Source organism: Montipora foliosa, chromosome 1 (genome assembly GCF_036669935.1).
Source record: "Montipora foliosa isolate CH-2021 chromosome 1, ASM3666993v2, whole genome shotgun sequence".
In the NCBI taxonomy this organism is placed as follows: Eukaryota; Metazoa; Cnidaria; class Anthozoa; order Scleractinia; family Acroporidae; genus Montipora; species Montipora foliosa.
Genome location: NC_090869.1, coordinates 29,526,759 through 29,546,758, shown reverse-complemented (window position 1 = coordinate 29,546,758; position 20,000 = coordinate 29,526,759). Strand labels below are relative to the sequence as shown.

Here is a 20,000-nt window from a genome sequence, read left to right as displayed (position 1 = left end):
GTTACGTCGTAAAATCTCAAGGTAATATTACGCCGTTCATTCAATTAGCTGAATGCAAGAGTACAAAGTTCAATTTCGATGGAATTTTACGTTGTAAATTTACAACATAAATTTACAGCGTAAACTTAATAAGTTAACTTAAATTTGTTATTTTCAAGGTACGCCCATTCTCAATGTTTAACACGTTAACGTTCTCGATGTTAAATTAGTAATCATTTTCAGTGTTTAATAAGTCAACATCCTCAATGTTTTTTTTACTTAAAATTGTTACTTCCAAAGTAGAAGCATTCTCAATGTTTAATAAGTTAACGTTCTCAGTGTTCAATTAGTTATCATTCTCAGTGTTTAATAAGTCAACATCCTCAATGTCATTTAATAGGTTTTAATAAGTTAACATTCTGACTTAATTGGTGCTTCAATAACAACATTTTGAGTGTCTTAAAAGGGGGAGGGGCTGCACTAATAATTGATAGTACCAATTGTATTAGAAAGCCTCAAGTTGGGCTTTCCGCAAGTAATTTGTCAAATTTTCGTATTTCGAGCAACTTTTCCCGTTTGAGCAACTATTTGCATTATGAGGTTTTTTTTTTGTTCTTTGGTTCTACACATTGGATTTTTTTAAGCAACTTTTGACCAACTTTCGTTAGAGAAAGCAACTTTGAACATTTTAAAGCTTGTTTTAAGCAACGTTTTGGAAATCCCGAGCAACTTGAGAAAGGCCTCGGCATCCGGTCATGTCAAGAGGGGGGAGCACTCCCCCTGCACCCTTCCCTATATCCGCCCTTGTTTTAAATGCATTAAATTAACTGGCAATCAATGTATTGTTCATTCTACTGTCTACAAAGCCCCAACAGCAGCGCTTTTTGCTTTTTCTTTTCAGCCTTCCAATAAACAATAAACTTAGTCTCCTTATTTGCAACACAACATCATTAATATCATTCATCCTATCTCCAGGTAGTACCTTGCACACTATTCAACATTCGGCACAAAAACCGCGCGTTTTTAGTGTAATTATTCCAACATTAATCACCAGGCGCGGGTCCAGGGAAAATGGTAAAACGGCCAGAGATTTCCTATAACAGGAGTGGCGAAAATTGCGAGTCTCTGGGGGTTCAGGCACGTATGTTACCCGTGAAAAACCTTTTGGACTGTACTCCTTTAAAGTGCCATTCCTTGGGCTTTTGAGTCTTTCAGATAGGATATTGGCCGGGTTTCAATATTAACGGCTTGGAAAATTTACTTGTATTTTTATACAGATATTTATTTTTCAAAAATCTGACCGTGTTCTGTAAAACGTTGAAATTTGTCTGGATCAACTTATAAGGGGTTCCCAAGATGATAAAACCTAAGTCACCTAAGTACGTGATGGAGTCAATTAAAATACGTTTTAGAATCAAATGGAAACAACAACAACACTACTGACAGGCAAGTATGCAGCCCGCCGAACAAGATAATGTCAGAAATTATGTTAACATTCCCCTCATAACTTAAATACACGCATGCCCTTCATTGATAAAGTGATTACTTTTGTACGTTTTTTCGAGAAAAAAGCTGGAAAAACTACCACTTTTTGTCCGCAACACATATGTATATCGCAGGATATACGTTGAGTACGCACGACATATATTGAGCGCACTATTGCCATATGTGAATGCCGTTTATACGAGAGAAAATATGTAAGCTGCAAACAACCCGTATAAATGGTACAAAATCTACGTTCACTGCTTTCTTAAGCCGCGGCTGATCCTGGCCTGGGAGTTTATACTCGTACGTCGCGGCCAGAGTAACCCCCGGCTTATTTTCTCTCGTATAAACGGTTGAATTTCACTATTTTTTTTTTCCATTTTGTCATGCCTCTGTCCTGTTATTGATCATCAATTATATAGCTGCATCCAAATCCAATATTGCCATCAGATCTATTTTTTATTAATTTTTGCCAACCGTCCAAATTTAAAATAAATTGGATAGCTTTTGCTGAAACGTTTACTTCAGCTTTGAACAAACCGTTCAATGCGAGGAAAATCTGAGACGCTTTCCCTTTGTCAGAACTGGCCGGCCAGGCCCATCAGCTTCGCAAAACAAATGCAACAATTTGAAATAACACGCGTCGTAGAGTTAGTCCTCCCAAAAGCCCGGTCTGTCTGGTCAGTTCTATCCAATGGAAAGCGACCCTGGATAACCCTGGATACTTCCCATCAATCATTCAACCAATCAAATAAATGAAACGAATATTGGTCAATAAGGTTGCAGCTATTATCACTGCTTTCAAACATTAGCGAGTGACCACCGCTCGCAGGGTTTTTACTAATGTGCGAGCCATGCGAGTCATGAATGCGAGTCAACATGCGAGTCACACAGTTGTTGAAAGCTAACCGTTTTAAAATGGGTACTTAGACTTAATAACTATTTATCAGCGCTATTTGAAATGGGTGCTTAGACTTAAATGCGAAATTCGCATGGCTCGCACATTAGGCAGACCCTGTTTTGTGTTGATAATGGCAGAATTTCCCGACTTTTGACGACTCAGAGTGTAAAAAGGAGTCTTCAGCTAGGTTTCCAGAGATAAATGAATATCTCGAGGTGAGGGAGAATAATCAGGATAAAAATACTCAAAGAAGCAAAAAAAATTGGGTTAAAGTGTTTGAGCTGTGGCGTGCTGAGCGAAGCGAATTGAGAAAGCTTGTCCTTGAGGAGATTCCCGAACACGAGCTTTACGACGCTCTTTGGATGCTGTATAATTAATAGGTAACAGGAATACATGCTTGTCCAATTTGGAAATAATTGGATTCAAAAAATTCCTCGGAATGCCGATTTGGACCTACGGCCTGACGTCCCATTTTGGCTGTCCTCAGAATTTTTCTCATCCAGTAATTTCCAAATTGGACAGCATGTAGTACTATTACATATACGAATTTCGTCATAACATTGTCATAGTAGCTGTGGTTCCACGAGGCGAAAGTCGAGCCAATTAGAAAGCATTACATCGGTCAAACTATCATGATATACAGCATTTGGCTGAGTTTTTACAGCAAATTATTCATTTACAGAAACACATTTTTATGTTGCAGGTCAATCTGTGCACAAGCTATCTCGTTAGACGGGCCGAAAAGGGTACTTTACCACTAATCAAGATCATAGTTAATAGAGGCGAATGGTCATGAAACCCGTCAAATTTCTTTATATTAAGTTTTTGTTGTCTTTTTTGGTCTTAATAGTGCACAAGACACAATAGCTGTTTACTCTGTAATGAGGATCTAACGAATAAAACGCGTTGGTTACATAACTCATGCACAGTGTATGAGTGAAAAACAAAAGATTGTGCATGGGCTTTGATTTTCCAACATAAATCTTGGCATCTTTTGTTTGCTCCTTTGATGTTTGCTGAGCGTCAAAATCAGTCCCCTCTCTTAACTATGTCTACATCAAACGGCTATCTCACACTTATACCAGCATGCACACAGCCAGCCAAACAAGATTAAATTTTGAGCTGTCGTTGTTTCCGAATAGATCTCCACTGAATTAAACTGTCAGTGGGTGCCCCACAAAGTTGAAATAGCAGACAGATAAATAGTGGATGTTTGGTGCATTTGAAATTCACCACGCATTCACTCTTCATCTGTCATTTCAACTGACAGTTTAGTGTCTCCCTGCAATAATTCTGATAATGATAGGCCGTTGTTTTCTATTATAATACATGTAGTTGTGTCACATGTTGCCACTGATCCCCTCAGTCTGAAATGTTGGCTTGGTAAGGCCAGCAAAGCAAAGGCTGCAAGGAAGAGTGCCTGAAAAAATAAATTGATAAACAAAGGGGAGTCAATCTCACAATTTGCTAGGGCTGTACCCGAAAATTACCACACATTTCAGAGTTTCAAGACATTAACAGCATTAGCACACTCTAAGATGACTAACACATTTTTGGAGGAATAATTTCCCTTAGAAATTATTAACCGTTTCATCTGCAAATTTTGGTACCATTTTGAATATGGAAAGAATATTGAGAATTGAACAACACTTAAAAAAAATTGTTTTTCTTTTCAAGCTAAAACATCTGGCTTGTTATAGTTAGCTTATTCAAGGGAATAGTTCAAGTTTATTTTACATTCGGCATTCTACTTAATAGTTCTTAAGAGCAAATGTTACCATCGGTCAAACATTTCGTGGCAACAGCTCAAAATTGAATTTGGCCCATATTCTAAGGTTAGGTAGACCTTAAAGGCCCATTTTCACCCTTGATGCATTGCGCGCCGTGATACTTTGATCCTGAATTTCGTGTTACACGAAATTACCGAATTCTTCGAAGCAGACTTGCATCGCTTTTTCCCAAAGCTTATTCCCATTGGAATATTGTTCATTCTCTTGCTGGAAAAACTTTCTCTTGTTGTCACTTTTTATATTTCTGAAAGTATTTTGTAAATATTCTGTATATATTCGTAAATTTTGTTCTGTGAAGACTGTGTGTGTATGACGAAATGGCGGCCATTACACGCCGTCGTGTTGGAAGACCAAAGTTGCCTGGCTCTTTGAAGTCGATTCGGTTGAGGGAATCTGTTTTTAATCTCTGGAGGGATAGAAAAGAAGCTCTGGGACTTTCACAACGCACAGACAGTGAGTTTGCAGAATTCCTGTTACATCGTGGAAGGTGAGGTTTGCTGCTCGACAGCTACAGTACATAATTGGTGCACATGTACACCACTTGTTCCACTTGTTACTTAAAATTATTTTCCTTTGTGTTGCCGATACACTTCTCCAGGCAGTATTGTATTTGATTTTTTCCTTTCCTTATTAGATCAAACACCATTCATGAATCTGCAGAGGTAAATTTATCTCTGTCTTGTGAAGAAGATAATGATACAAGTAAGTAAGTTCTTTTTATTACTGGTAGTCCCACGTAATCTTGTAAGCCTATACAAGCTTAGAAACATACTGTTACCTAAGCTTGGATTAAATTTTTGTGTCTATATTTATTTGATGAATCTGTAATATTCTTGTTGTTTTCCATGTAGTTTAATTTTGTGTTGTTTTGAGGAAATTAATTTTTATTCCTATGAATAGGTCATTTACGAACATATTTGCTGGTTTACCCTAGATCCAGTTCCCTTGTTTTCTACTCCCATTCGTGCAAATCTTGCTGGTGAGTCACACTCAAGTTGTGTTGATGTCACGGGGATATCGGACTTGGGGAAACAGAGAGAACCAGATCCAGGGCATTCAAGAAGTAAACTGTTTGACCAGACCAATAACAGTTTCACTGGCAACCCATTCTCTGCTGGTGGGTTTGCAATTGATGACAGCCTATCTGAAGAAGACTCTGATGTATCAGTTGAGCCTACATGTATTTTTGATGATCATCCTTTTCCTGACTTGGAGCAAACGTATGTATAGAAATGGGATAGCAATGTGCACAAAGTCATATGTGGTAAAAACAATGTGACAAGCACAGCGAGGAGAATGTTTAAAAATAATTGGATGAGGGTGAGCAAAATATTGTGTTTTGTCAGTGGTGAGCAAAGCAGTTATTTTTCTGAAGCCGAAGGCGGGGCAAATGATAGATCTGAGTGACACTGACAAATAATGATGTTTTGCAATAGCCAAGTTCAATAATTGTTTTATCATTCGACCACCCATGAGCAATATTATTTGCAGCAAAACACAATGAGAGGTTGCTGTGCATTCACGAGTATACCATTATCTGTAGGCATTTATTGGTAGGTTACATGGTGGGCTCCTAGGTAATGGAAAGGAAGAAAAACATGCATTAAATGATAAAATTTATTATTCATATCTTCAAGCTCCCAGTTGTAATATTGTATCAATTCTACGATTGTTGTATTTTTAACCGTGTGATATACAGTTCCATACAATATCCATACCACCCCCACAGAAAGGATTAGAATTTCCTGGGAGCCGGGGGAAAGGGGGGTCAGTATTTTTCTGTATACCAGTGATAAAAGAATACCAATGCAGATTTTAAGTCATTTCTCAATTTTGCCTGTTTCTAATTTTAATGGCTACAGCTACATGGACGATGTAAAGGTCTTTCCTTTTGTGTATTTTTCTTAGTTATATGCATGCAAGAGATATCTTGGTGTACAAATACTCTGTTTGATAGAGAATCAATTATTTTTTTGTATAAAGCAAATAGAAGATGATTTTTGCACCAAGAAAGCCTCAGAAAACAATGAATGTTGATCAAAGTTGAAACCATAACCTGTTGTGGGTGTCAATTATGTAGTACCTGATGCTCAGCTATAGGTATGACATGTGTAATGTTACTTAGAGACCACTCCCATGATCAGAGGCCCTAGAATGGAGCACCTGATAAAAATGCCAACAATTCATATCATGATTTGTAGTAAATGAACTGTATGTCCCATACATTCAACCATTATCGAATTTATATTTCATTGTCAAAATTTCACAAGATTTCAATGTACTTTTGTGTACAGAGTGAACATCATTGTGGAAGATCTTAACAGGAGTGACACATCCAGTGATGAACTCAGCGATGACCACAGTGATTATGACGAATGGCATCTTGATAGCTATGGCAGTCCTGAGCATCCTGATGTTACACAGCTGTTTGGTGAAAAGTGAGTAGGGTCAACTGTCAATGATTGAAGTTAGTATGCAAACACCAGTTTGTGAAAATGCAAATATATAATCTTAATTTAAATGAAGGCTTTTTAATCCTGCATATTAGATGTATGCATGCTTGAAGATAGGCCATATGTTACCATATGTCACACAGTACAGAGCTGCTCTGCAATTCCTCATGAAGGGGGTTTGGTGCGGAGGGGGTGGTGTACATTATAGCAATCAATATTATAATCATATTATGTTGCTTATTCACAGCATGGATATCAGCAGTGAGGAAGATGAAAGAACCCTTACAATGGTTGATCCTTCTTATGCTGCTGAAGATGATTCCAGCTGTGTTCCTACTGCTGCTGTAGCCCCTTGTGTTGTGTCTGAAGCCCCTCAACCTTACTACATACATGCAGATGATGATACCAACCATATTTGTGGCGCTGCTGGAAGTCCGACGGTCACCGAGGCCCTTGAACAAGAAGTAAGCATGCCCCAGCCAGAGGAAACTACCAAACCAGCAGAGAAACATCAAGCTGAAATTCTTAAGAAGCTAGAGGATGCTTTCCAGCAGCTTACTAGCAAAGGTGATCTCGAAACATTCTTAGCCCTTCACTCACGAATGAGAGTTATGGTCTCCATCAATAAGCTTGTGGAACGTTCGGAAGACAAATAGGCCCTCTGTGGTGAGGGACTTCATTTTAAGGAAGAGGTGAAGACCATTGGGTCCAGGGTTGAAATCATTCGCAAATGCAAGAATGGACATTGCCAGAAATGGGTGTCATCAGAAGTCTTAGGAGTGAAGAACAATGTAGAGTTTTTCCTGAATGATTCCCTATTTGCAGCAGCAATAATCATTTCTGGGAATAACTATAGCAAATTTACCCTGTTATGTAAAGCCCTTGGATTAAGTATTATCAGCAGGAACACATTTACAAGATTCCAGAAGCACTGTGCAGCCCCTGTGGTTAAGGAGATTTGGGATGAAATGAACTCTTTGATAACTGGTATTCTTCAACAGTATGACGACTTGTGTTTGTGTGGTGATGGCAGGAATGACTCTCCAGGACACAGTGCAAGGTACTGTGTCTACACGCTAATGGAGCATGCCAGCAAAGTAGTTGTGGACATGGCAGTTGTAGATAAAAGGGAGACAGGGGGCAACTCTGTTGTCATGGAGAAAGAAGGTTTGAGACGACTTCTGGAGAAGATGGCTAGTGTCCTCCCCTTCAGTGAGCTTGCAACAGATGCTTCTTCATCAATTATGAAGCTTGTGCGTGATATGAAAGGTATGCTTATGTTATTTGCATATTCTAATCTCGAGCATCTTATCAGCGAAGTGTTGAATCCCTTTATTCTCATTGCTTGGGATGGCTGCCCTTAGTGGCCTTGACTCTAAATACATGTATCCAATGTTCTTTGACATTGAATACCCAGATAAACCCAGCAGCTGGTCAATAGTCTGTATATTAAATAGTCAACAGTCACAGTGTATGTTCATCAATGAATTAAAGATACCTGGATTTGATCAGTGCCATTGGGGCTTCTGGCTCAAAAATTATAACTATTGATAAACAACAATGAGAGAGAGCTTCATTGCTAATAGGCCCTTTGCATGATCCGGTCATGTGTTACATGTTACCAGCCGAGCCTGACTTCCTTGTTTTGAAAGTCCCTCTGTGTTACTTGCATCCCAGCACAATGAATTCCATGCCATGTGATCGGATTGTGCAAAGGGCCTGTTAGCTAATAATAGCTTGTTTTGGTTTGGTAGAGAAATTTCCACAGTTGGTGGAACTGTTTCACTCTCTTGATATTTGGCACAAGGCAAAGAAGCTGAGCAAGTGTCTTCATCAAGTAAGTGCATGTTTTGTCACTGTCATTTAAATGTTGCAAGTATATTTAGTTTCCCAAATGTAACAAATGTTTGATTTAGTTGTCTTTGTTCTCAGTAAGTTGACCACCCTACTTTGATTCTATATACTAGATTTGCCTCTGTTTTTGTTCCTGTTTTTTTTTTTTGTAACAGGCTGCTCGCATAAGAGGATGTGAAACTCTGAAAGAGTGGATCGATGACATTGTCAACCACTTCTGGTTTTGCTGTCAAAGTTGTGATGGTAGTATGGATGAACTGAAGGTTGGAAACAGTTTTCCCCTTTTATTGAATATTGTGCTAGACAGGAGTGCCCTTGTTGCATGATCTACACAAAGCAGTTTTGCTGTACAGGGTTTTTCCTTTGTGATGCAATTTTCTTCTTGCTGTCTTATTTGGTTTGAGTACATGCTAATTGATTGCACATTAATCAAAATCTCCATCTGCAGTCATATTTACTGTCTTATTAATGTTCATGAAGTTCTGAGAGGCTTCTTGTTTGTGTAATAATTTTTTTAGTTCTAATACTGTACATGTTTATCATTTTTAATTTTTAGGAAACTTGGTTTGGTGTTCTTCACCATGTTTGTGGCGAACATGAATGGGCTGGAGGAGCCTGCAAGCATTCCCCTGATGAAACAGGAACTTCGGGAAAGACATATTTGGCGAAGTCTTCGAAAGCTTTAACAGCTCTCAGGGAGGTTGTTTTGGACAAGAAGTGGCTCAACAACTTGGAGTTTTATGTTAGGTTCAGGTCAGTAATTCCCGTTGCTGGTAGTGGTGTTATAAACTTGAAGACTTAATTTTCTTGCATTGGTCAAATTGTTTCCTCCACCTGCCCCCTTTCATCAAACAACCCACTGCTGTCAATAAATCTCACACAATGACATTCCATACATAAACAAGCATTTTATTATCAGAAAAGGGTTGTTTCAATATCAAGGGCTTGTTTTAAGATTCAAGGTGGCTGATCATGATAGGAAATGAGGACACTAAGTACTACTTTACCACTCATAATATTATAACTTTTAGGTTTATCATTTTTACAGGCACACAAGTGTATTGGAGAGCTACAATAGCATGCTCACGAAATATGCTCCAAAGCGCATGGCATTTGAGTAAGGAAATCAATCTTGTGTATTGTGTATGTACATGCCTTTCTGTCTTGTAGGTCTTTTAACAGGCCCCTCCCATCAGAGACCACATGTAGTAGAATTGTAAATATCAGTGTTTCAGAAGTTACCCACCATTGATAACCTGTATTTCATTTCTGCTGTAGTCTGTTCATTGCAAAATTTTATAATGATTACTTTCAATTTTTTTCATTCATTTATTTCAGATATCCCTACTTTATCATGAGGATAATGTTAGCTGCTATTGATCATAACATGCATCTCTCAAGAGGGAAGCAGGTAAATGCAGCTGGTGATGCACATGGTCACAGGAAATATTCCAAACGCACCCAAAAATTCCATGCTGAGATTGTTAAAGAAGAGAAGAGCTACAGCTATTTTCCTTTCATGATGGCCAAGATGCTCAAGGAGCGTTGTCTTTTAGAGGGGAGCTTTTCACAGCCAACAGATGACAACCTCTTTAATCCCAAACAGATAGCCCCTACAATTGGAATGAAGGCAGCACCATCCACAGAGGAGTTACTTAAGGGTCCTTCACGCCTGTCCAAACCTGGTCTTTCTAGTTAATCTAATTTTCCTTCTTTAAATTTTTCTTACAGGTTGTCATGAAAAGGGTCTTTGAATTTTCTTACAATCACTGTTGTATTTTTTTCAGGTGGGCATTGGTGTTTGGGTTAGTAAGAACATGGGATTTTACGAGACAGTTCTCTTTTTCAGTGGTAACACACACAGTTTTAATACCAGGAATTAACAGTAGAGTACTTCCATAACTTAGGGATGTCTGACATTACCAGTATAAGTTATATCACCTTGTTCAAGAAGTGGAGATGTTATGATTCTTGTTTTCTTATGATAAGACTGGAAGATGGTGTCAAAATTTACTACATTTTGGTCCCCCTATAACTTTCCTTACTATGAAAATGTTCTGAAATAATCTATGTAAAAAGTTAAAATAAATGCATTGTTTTACAATGAAACTGTCATTGCTAACAATAATGTCCCCTAAGTATATAATTAGCTTTGATCCAAGACTATTTGGACAGGAACAGCTAGACCTTTTGCACAAATGGCACTCAAACTTGAATAACAGTACTTATACATCCTTAGCCTCACATTCATGTGAAAACTCCTTTGTCCAAAACCCTGATTAAGAGGCAAAGGATGTATAAACTATTGTTATTCAAATTTAAGCACCATTTATGCAAAGGTATATAAGCTTACCACCTTGCACAAATTTCACAAGGGTGTAGGGTCAGAGGCTGTAATAAATGCTATGCAGTTCACACCCAAAACATTGGAATTGATATTATTCCTTAAAAGGTGGTTTAGATGAATGAGCCATTATTGATAATAACCTTGGATTATTTGCAAGATAATGGGATGAGGGGGGAAAGGGGGGGGGGGGAGGGTTAGGAAAGGGTTGATTTTTAAACTGTGTGGTTTGTGACATGACCACTTTTGCTCCCCACCCCCTTTCCCTATTGGGAGTTACCAATACTTCTAAAGTTCAGCTGCTTCGAAAGCCCATGTATCGTCCATCTGGGGAAGGATATGCATGTCGTATTGACAAAACTGCACAGGATGGAACAACTCTCCTGTTTCCCCGACCAAGTTTTCCATATTTCCATAGAATATATTGTCTGTATGCTGCTTTTCGAAAACTTTCCATCGAAAAATTGAAATCATCTGCTCTGATGTCGCAGCGAGCCTTAATACATACTTCTAAAATATCTCTTTCAAGGCAAATATTGTTGAAAACCTGGAAACGAGTTATGCAGTTAACCCTTTTGCAACAGAGATTTTCCTGGTCACTGGGCATAGGCCTGCAAACTCCACACCTGCACCACTCTGGAGAACTGTTGTTGCCTGGGCTTGGGGGAGGTGGTGGTGGTGCATTTTTTTCATCTAGCAGCTTCTTTGCAAAGTCCAAACTCCCTCTTCCCATTGCCAGAACATTCCTGAGGAGGTACTCTATATCCTGTCTAGTAAGGGTTGACACAAATTCCTAGACCAAACAGAACATTGCAAAATATATGAAATTATAAGTATGAACAAAGAAACCAACAGAGGGCTGAAAATCCTATTCTGGGACCTCGCAGGTATAAACAGCATTCTGGTTTATTTTACTAACGTTTAGGATATTAGTTATATGCAGACTACAGTGCATTTGTGCACGAATAATAAAGTCTTCACCTCTATTTGTGTTGCCGAGGACTGCACCTCGTTGAATAACTGCACTTGTCCATCAGGATCTACTGGCGTATTTACTTGTTCAGCCTCCGCCGCCTCACTTGCCTGTGGTACAAAGAAACAGTAAGCCAAACAAAATCTTCATAAAAGAAAATTGTGTTTTTCTGTTTACCTTGTTTTTGCATTTCGCTTTATTGCAAAGGCAATTCGAAGTGCAGTTTTGGTTAGTCGCCTTGCACGAACACGAACCTCGGCCAGATCTCCGTGCACACGCACCATTACATGAACAGCGCACTTCTGGAGCAGGTAAGTCCTGAAAGATACACGATAAAGCGAGGATGAAAATATAATGTTTATTTCATTCCACAAATAACAGCAGAGGCAAATATTCCGACAGTAAATTCGACAATGAATTGAAGTTTTGCACGTGGATTTATCACCTACCTCGGAGGCTTCAGAGTTTTCACGTTCTTCTGGATCAATCAACGACCCGTAAACATTTCTCTGCTGGGATTCATCGTTGGTAATAGATTCATCCACTTCCATGAATAACTAATACCAATTTCTAGGATTACTAAGACAATGTGGCAGAGAAAACAGCCTAAACACCGCGCGCGAAGCTTTGAATGTGCGAAAAGTTTTCCCGTCGAAAAAAATAGATAGCCAATCAGAGTGCGCCATTTAACAATAGAGCGATTTGAAAACAAAAACAAACGACCGCGTTGCATCAAGGATGAAAATGGGCCTTTAATGTAAAACAAATCACTGCATAGTTCGTTTGGCTAAATATCGATTAGTTTTCGAGAAAATCAATAATAACCGAATCCTGAGAATTTGCCACATTTTGGGCGTACAATTTAGGTCGAAAAAGAATGCTTCGCGTAGCGAAATAACTGACTCTAGTGAAATAAAATATACTAAATCTTGTAGAATGATACCAAAATATGTGTCAAAAGCAAATTGAGCAATTCTTTTCTTTTCACTTTGAAAATATAATTACATTTTGCGAACGCTCTTTCATCAAGATAAAAAAATGCCCAAAAAATAACCTTTAATATAAGTATGTGGTACTAAATGAAATACGTCGAAAAATCTGGATTTCCAAAGCCGAATAATCGTTCTTTTACATATCCAAAGGATTTTTGGGGGAAATGATTTAGCGCGAAGAAATTCAATTTTAAAGTTGGATACAATGCCCTGTTTTAACCGACCTTCCAATTTATGTAGTAAACACACAGAAATACAAGTTTTCCAAACATAGCATTCAATCAAAAGCGGGATTGCCGTAAAAATTTAACCAACATGTTTTAAAATCAAAGACATACATTGTATTTCTGCTGTACCTTCGTTTGATACAAATTTTAATCAAACTACAAGATAATTTGTCAAGATAACGCAGCTGTCATGTTTGTTTACACTCCAGCATGAAGACCAGACGTGAGATGTTTTGTTGGGAGGTTTTCCCGACCAATTATCTCTGAATTCAAGATCAGAGATCAGATTTAAAAAGTTATTTTCGTTTGCCTTTTCTCCAAAATCAGCTTCCAACTAATAAACAAACCAAAGGCAAACAATTTAACGAGCCGTTTGTCTCAAAACATGTCTTAAATCCGTGACAATTTCGCACAAGAATCAAATATTTTGATCATAAAATTAAAGGGTCGTTTAACCTTCTTTACCAGCACATAAAGACTTCCACATTTTCATAGTATAATAACAACTTACATTTTCCTTGCGAACGTAGCCAAAACGGAGCTGGGCGTTCTCACCAAGTTGGATTCGCAGAACATGTATTTATGGCAACTCAACGGTTGCATGACCAATTATTATTTCCAGAAGTGAGAGTGGACGTTCATGTGCACGGACTTTTTGTGACTGGAAAATCATGAACCCTTTATATAATGATGCTGCTAAACATTTCAAACTTACGAGTCTTTTTATTTTCAATATCAATTTTTACATTTTATAACCTCAGCTATATTCTACGGCGATAAACCACATAAACCATCTTCAAGAACTTCTAGCCTCTGAATCAATTTCAAAACTGTCAAAGATGAAACACAACGCGTTTGTGCACTTCTACTAAAAGCTTTACCCCAAATCGAACTAGAAAATATACGTGATTAAATGCGGGTGCCATGACGAATTCATTGCCTTGTACAAGAAAGACGTTGCCACATCTCAAGTTCGGAAAAACTTAACACTTGGCTTTGACCATCACCTAGTTTCTTTTTTTTTTTTTTTTTTAACAATTCAGCCCGGTAATGGTCTCCAACTATGAAAAGAGTAAGAACATTATTGCCTAAGTGGGTTAAACGGGATCACCCGGACACGACCGGTCACGGATAATGAATTCCTCGATAAACTAATTTATCAAAGACTAGGTGGTTTTTACGCACATTTTCCAAAAACTATTGTTAAAGACATCCACAAGGAATGATAGATGGTAAAGTAAAGTAAAGTAAACTTTAAAAAATTGAAAAAAGAAATGCAAATTACTTGGCCACGTGATCGACTACGCCCTCCCGCCTCCAGTGTTCGAAAATTGTAACTAACGATCCTCATCACTTTCCGAAACGTGTAACTCTAGTTTTTCTGTATCAAAGCATTGACCCTAAAAAGTCTATGCAAAATCAGTTCGGAATGGTTCCCGAATCATTACAATTTGCAGGTGAGACTGGTGTTCATTGACTATTGCCAGTCCCGCTCTAACTAAAGTTTTCATCAGGACGAGACGCATATGACTTCTTACCATTCCTCTAACTCTTTTTACAAGAAGAGTATTATTTGCCACTGTAGACCTACAAAAGGAGAACGATTTGCTCTCTGTCCAGTGGGCGGTTCAACTTGAAGGATTTCTCGATAAAATAGGGCTTGGTTGACCTCGTGATGCAGTTAAAAATGATTTTAAAAATGGAATTGGAAGATTCCTTATGATTGGCCTTAAAATTGTTAGTCATAGGATAGCTTGAAGAAACTTTACATTAGACCATCCCCCTTTTTTAAAATTCTGAGTAATCTTTAAATCTACTTGAATATGTACAAGATTTTCCGTTTGTGGGCGTGGCTGTGATTCCTTTTGTCTCCACAGACTTAACTAATTTATAACAACTTGTTACATTTCATATAACACTTTTCCTTTTGTTGGCTTTTCCCTGGATTCCATCGTAAAATCTACCAGGATAATTTTGACGAGACAATTTACAACCCCCGTCAGTCGTCACTCGTAAAAGAGTATCTCTAAAATGTTCTACAGACGACACACATAGCGTCAAACAGAGCCGTCAATTTCAGTTTACCTCAAGTAAGACATTCTCGACATCACTGACTATTTCGTAGGTTAATCTCTACATATTCTAGTCAGCCTTAACTAGTTTTACAGCCACACCTGGCCACAATACCTTCAATAATTTCCATATACAGGTGCTTGCGCTTGCCAGTCATCGATGCTACATCCAGTTCTAAGGCTGCACAGATGTTCTGCAGTGTTCGTATTCAAAACTTCGCCAGCCTAGACTGACCTATGATCTCACAGATGTTGTATGTTTCGTACATGATGGATGCTGAGGAGCTAATGCTTTCGTTGGACATTTCTTCGATTGCCTTCTCTGTTATCAGCTCATTCCTTTCTAGTTCTTCCTCCTCACTGGATTGTTCCACACTATAAGTTTTCTTTGCTGACAAGCGAGAAAAAAATCCTGCTATTTGTAGTGGTGTGAGATAGTCGCACTTGTCGAAGATATTAGAGCCATCACTATGCTTTACTCTTCGCATTGCCTTTGAGACGCTCGTTGGATCTGCTTTTTGCCCAGTGCGTTCTCCAACTTGAAAGACTTCAGTCAGATAGTTTTTCTGCGCCACCGTGAGATTCTTTCTTTGTACTCCTGCTGACTTAAGAGCCCATCCCATCGGTAGCACGGAGCCATCATCCTCCACTGACTTAGATGCACCTTCATCAACTATTTCTGGTAGGACGCCAGCACCACGCTCCAGTTTCGTGGCGTACATGGTCATTGCCTTGTCGTACAGTGTTTCCTGTTCCAGGGCATACTTGTGTTTACCACAGTCCAGATGTTTTTCTAGCGATGAGTATTGTAGAAAGGACTTGACACATCCCTCTTCTGGACAGAAAAACAGATTGCTTCCTTCGTCATTACAGCTTTCATCGTCGTTGCTGTTATTTCTGTTCTGTGGGGCCTCCTCTAAAACCGGTGTTTGCTTTGGTTTACTCCTGGCTTTGGCAGTTTGGAAAGATACTTCAGCACTAGAACTCTGTTTCTGTTTGTTTAGCTGAGGAAGACTCCCAACTTGTTGGCAGAAGTTGGTCCAGGGTACAAATTTGCCAGAGCCAATTCCATAAGCCCTCCAAACATGCAAACCTTCCTGGGTGTATGCAATGTTGTTAATAAAACTAATGCCCTCCCATTTTACTGGAGTGGACTTTGCAGCAGGTTGTGGCCCGCTCACCGTCACCCGGACACCAGAAATTCCGCCAGATGACTCAATGGCCGTCATCATTTGAGAGGCTGTCTCTATGTCGTGGCCAGAATTGAGATGGGTGCGCATGTGACTTTTAATTGTCGCGGCCTTACGGTCACAAGATTCTTTTCCGCCTTGGGGATCGGAAAAGTCAAAGTGCTTTAGTTCAATTGCATGCTCGCTAGCAACATGGTAGACTGAAAGTAATGTAAACGCGCAATGATAGCATCCTGCATTATCGCTCCGCATATAAACAGAGTTGACTTCTGGCATGATTTCCTTAAGTTGACGAAAGACGTCATTAATAATAGCGAGTACAGTGGAGCTATCCTGGATACAGCTTTCGAAGGCATGAACGAAAGTAAACAATTCAGTTTCATCATTTGCATTCTTCCTCAATGCTACACTGATATGCCAGGGTATGCCACGTTTTCCGAACCAGTCGCTTTGACTTTCTCGAAATTTTCTCGGCAGAAACTTCATTTCCCAGTCCATCACCACTAACACTGCCTGTGGATCAAGATTTTCCAGAATTTCATGTCTTGCGGCATCCTGATTTACAGCGCGAAGGAGATGGGCCTTGCAAGCTTCAATACTCTGAATTAACTGTGAGATTTAATACTACATCTCGTCTCGTTCCTCAGCGCTACAGTTAACACTGCCAATAACTGACTTGAAATTTACTTGAATAATGTTGGGAGAAGTTCGCATCTCTCGCATTTTGAATCGTGTTCATGAATACAGACTGTGATGTAATCGTTATCTTGAGGATAGCTGAGGGCATATGTCCGACAATGATCTGCGACCTTCGATTCTTTAGATACGTGAACCTTAGAAACACAAAAAGCTATTTAGCATATATCAATAACTGAACATGAAAGCACAATATACCAATTTGGCATTAAGAACGTATACACAGGTAACTTTGGCTCTACATCAAATGCTCATAGATTCTACAATATCCTTTTCTGCTTCATTTCTAACATGCTTTGCCGGGACACGACACAATATAAAAAGTAATTCTATGCATTATCTATCACAGTTTTTTCGGCCACAAATTCAAGCACCCATAGTGCCAAGAAACGCAGTGTTTCATCATCACGAATATATCGAATATGTCTATCTTTGCACAATTTTACTAGTCTGTTAAATCCTTTATGGTTTATTATCCCTTTCATGTGCACTAACCGTAGAAGCAAAAACAAGAAAACTAAAATATCTTAGACAGAAGCAATCTTACTTTATAGTCACCTTTTAAGTAGCGTTTCGCTAGATGAAGTTTCTCTTTCTGCACCTTAGCCCACGTGAAACCCTTTCCATAATTATCTCCAAGCTTGTCTATCACTTCTTCTAGTTCATCAAAAGCTTTGGCGCCAGCAGCTGAAACATTGTCCAAACCTTGCAGAGATTTCCTCGTAGATGCGGAACATACCCTGAGAACTTTCAATAGCGTGCTGCGACTCATTGGTACGAAGCCCACATCACTACAGTAGCTTAGATACTGAAGGACAATGTGCTCAGGGATCAAACTTCGAACAACATTGGGAACCTTTATTTCCGTATTTGTGGACAGTTTCAGAGTTTTCTCGCCAAAAGGCAAGTCTTGAATTATGTGGGTACTGGTGATGAACGACAAAAAATGATCGAGTTTCTCTGGCGCAATGTACATTCTTGTGCCTTTAACAGATTGTACGTTCGCACCTCTACCGTGGAGTAATAAATGATGTCTAGCTATGTTAAAACGATACCTGGACAAATTAGGTATCCATCTTTGCAAATCTTTGAAATTTACCTTATCCGCCATGATGGACAAAATCTGCCTTCGATAGCTCCAATGGTCTGCGTTGTTATAACATTCGGCCAAATATTCCATCAGAGAGGAGTCAATAGCACTTTCGTCAAGCTCTGATTTGACCAGTGAAGACAACAAAGTCTCAGTTTCCCCAGGAACAATCTCATCCAAGCATGCATTAACAACTTGTCGTACCTTTCTAGCATAAAGCCTTTTTGTCCGCTTGGAAGCTTCTGCCCATGGTGTTTCAGGGAATGGCGAATTGGACTAATATCTCTTGAAATCAGGAATTTGTTCAACTTCTCCCTTGGCGTTACAGTTATCTCTTCAGCAAACGATGGTTCATAGAGACTACTTTCTAGTATAGGACTTGTTATTGGGGTGAAAGAGATTTCACTTTTCTCTTCTTCTTCTTCCAACTCCTCCCCCTCATCCTTCTGTTTCTAAACCACAAAACAAATGAAAAAGAAGAGAATAAGAAGGAAAATTTAAATGAAGGAGAAAAAATACCGCAAGGGAAAAGGGGGGAGAGATTACAATAGATCTAAACATCTATTACAATTTAACGAAGCGTGGTTAACTACAGAAACCAATCATTCGTTCCAGTTTCCTCACGGTTATCTTTCTTTCTGAGTTATAGTTTAGAGAGAGTATCCGGATTAAAACATGTCAAAATCCCATATGAACATAAAACTGACTTTTGTATTACGAAAGCCGGTAGCAGAGATTTTTTCGTTGTATAATTCTCTTGTATCTAGCCTCAGCGAAAATCTGCGGGAACCAGCCCATTATTCTACGCTTTTTGAGGAAAAAATTGATGTGATTAGTCCATTATGGAGACAAACAGATTGAATAGGGAGGACTTGCATGGTGTGTTTTGCCTGTTACTTAACAGGATGATCGAAGCCAAGCTGACTATAAATAGTGTAATGTGGATCAAAGCTTACCAGATTCAAGGTTGCCATCTGCATTAACACACTGGCGTCAGTGGAACGAGAAGTCGAACTTACTATGGCTGACGACTCTTTTTCTTCTGCTACAAGCAGCCTGAGGGTTATCGAGATGCGAGAGATGCGCAAATACCTAGGAAAATTAAAGTCAAAGGCTTAACTTAAAGTCAATATTTTTAAGGAAACGAAGACAGGTCACTACAGTGAAACAAAGTTTGCAAAATGCAAACTTACCCAAGCCTATTTGAAGAAATACTCCAGTTTTCTTTAAAATTATTTGCGAATCAATTTTCCTGATTCCTCGGTCACATTTTGGCCACTTTTTCCCTCTTCTGTCATGATTGGACAATGCCTCTGGAACTCTACACCTCACAGTAGATCCTCGCCTCCAGCCCAAACCAAGCTTTTTGCGATGTAATGGACAAATGGTCATAGAATTTATGTTGCCACGAAATTTTGAAAATGTTTGATTTTTGGTAACATTTGCTCTTAAATATTTTATCTTTCTGTCAGTCTTATGACAACGCAGTTTATTTTGTTCGTACACTTTCAAACCCTGTACAAGAAAGGGCAATAGTGAAGAATAATTCCCAAATTTTACTGTCGGCTGACTGTTGCCCAACTGTGGGCCGACAGTTGGCCAATTGTCGGCCAACAGTTTGTGTTATGTTTGAGGCCAAAGTGTTGGCCGACTGTCGTCCAACATTTGTCCCACAGTCGGTGACCTGTCGGTAACGCATCCGTAACCTGTCGGCGGGGCAAACTAAAATGTTCGTAAGCATTTACTTTTCTTTTGCTTCTAAACTACGTGAAAAGAGTTAAAGGCAGTTCATAGCGATGCCTTGAGCAGCACTTATACTACTAATATGGCTTTTGTCCACTGTTTTAGCGTTGGCTAGCGATACTTGCTCACATTGTTACCTATTCATTTATCCGCCATTTTGAAATTTTTAATCAGACATACATGACGTATTGTTAACTATAGTTTTGCAAAG

General features: G+C 39.0%; 1 long non-coding RNA gene and 2 pseudogenes across 1 annotated transcript; all 3 read left to right on the top strand.

Moving 5' to 3' along the window:
* LOC138012563 (uncharacterized) overlaps nt 1-20,000 on the top strand; it is a 583,226-nt pseudogene that overhangs the window by 276,216 nt on the left and 287,010 nt on the right.
* LOC137976868 (uncharacterized) lies at nt 4,346-8,356 on the top strand (annotated as a pseudogene).
* On the top strand, nt 8,720-10,558 carry LOC137976865 (uncharacterized). The gene is made up of 4 exons (XR_011117792.1): nt 8,720-9,215; nt 9,511-9,579; nt 9,801-9,873; nt 10,250-10,558. It is a non-coding gene; the product is annotated as an uncharacterized lncRNA (long non-coding RNA).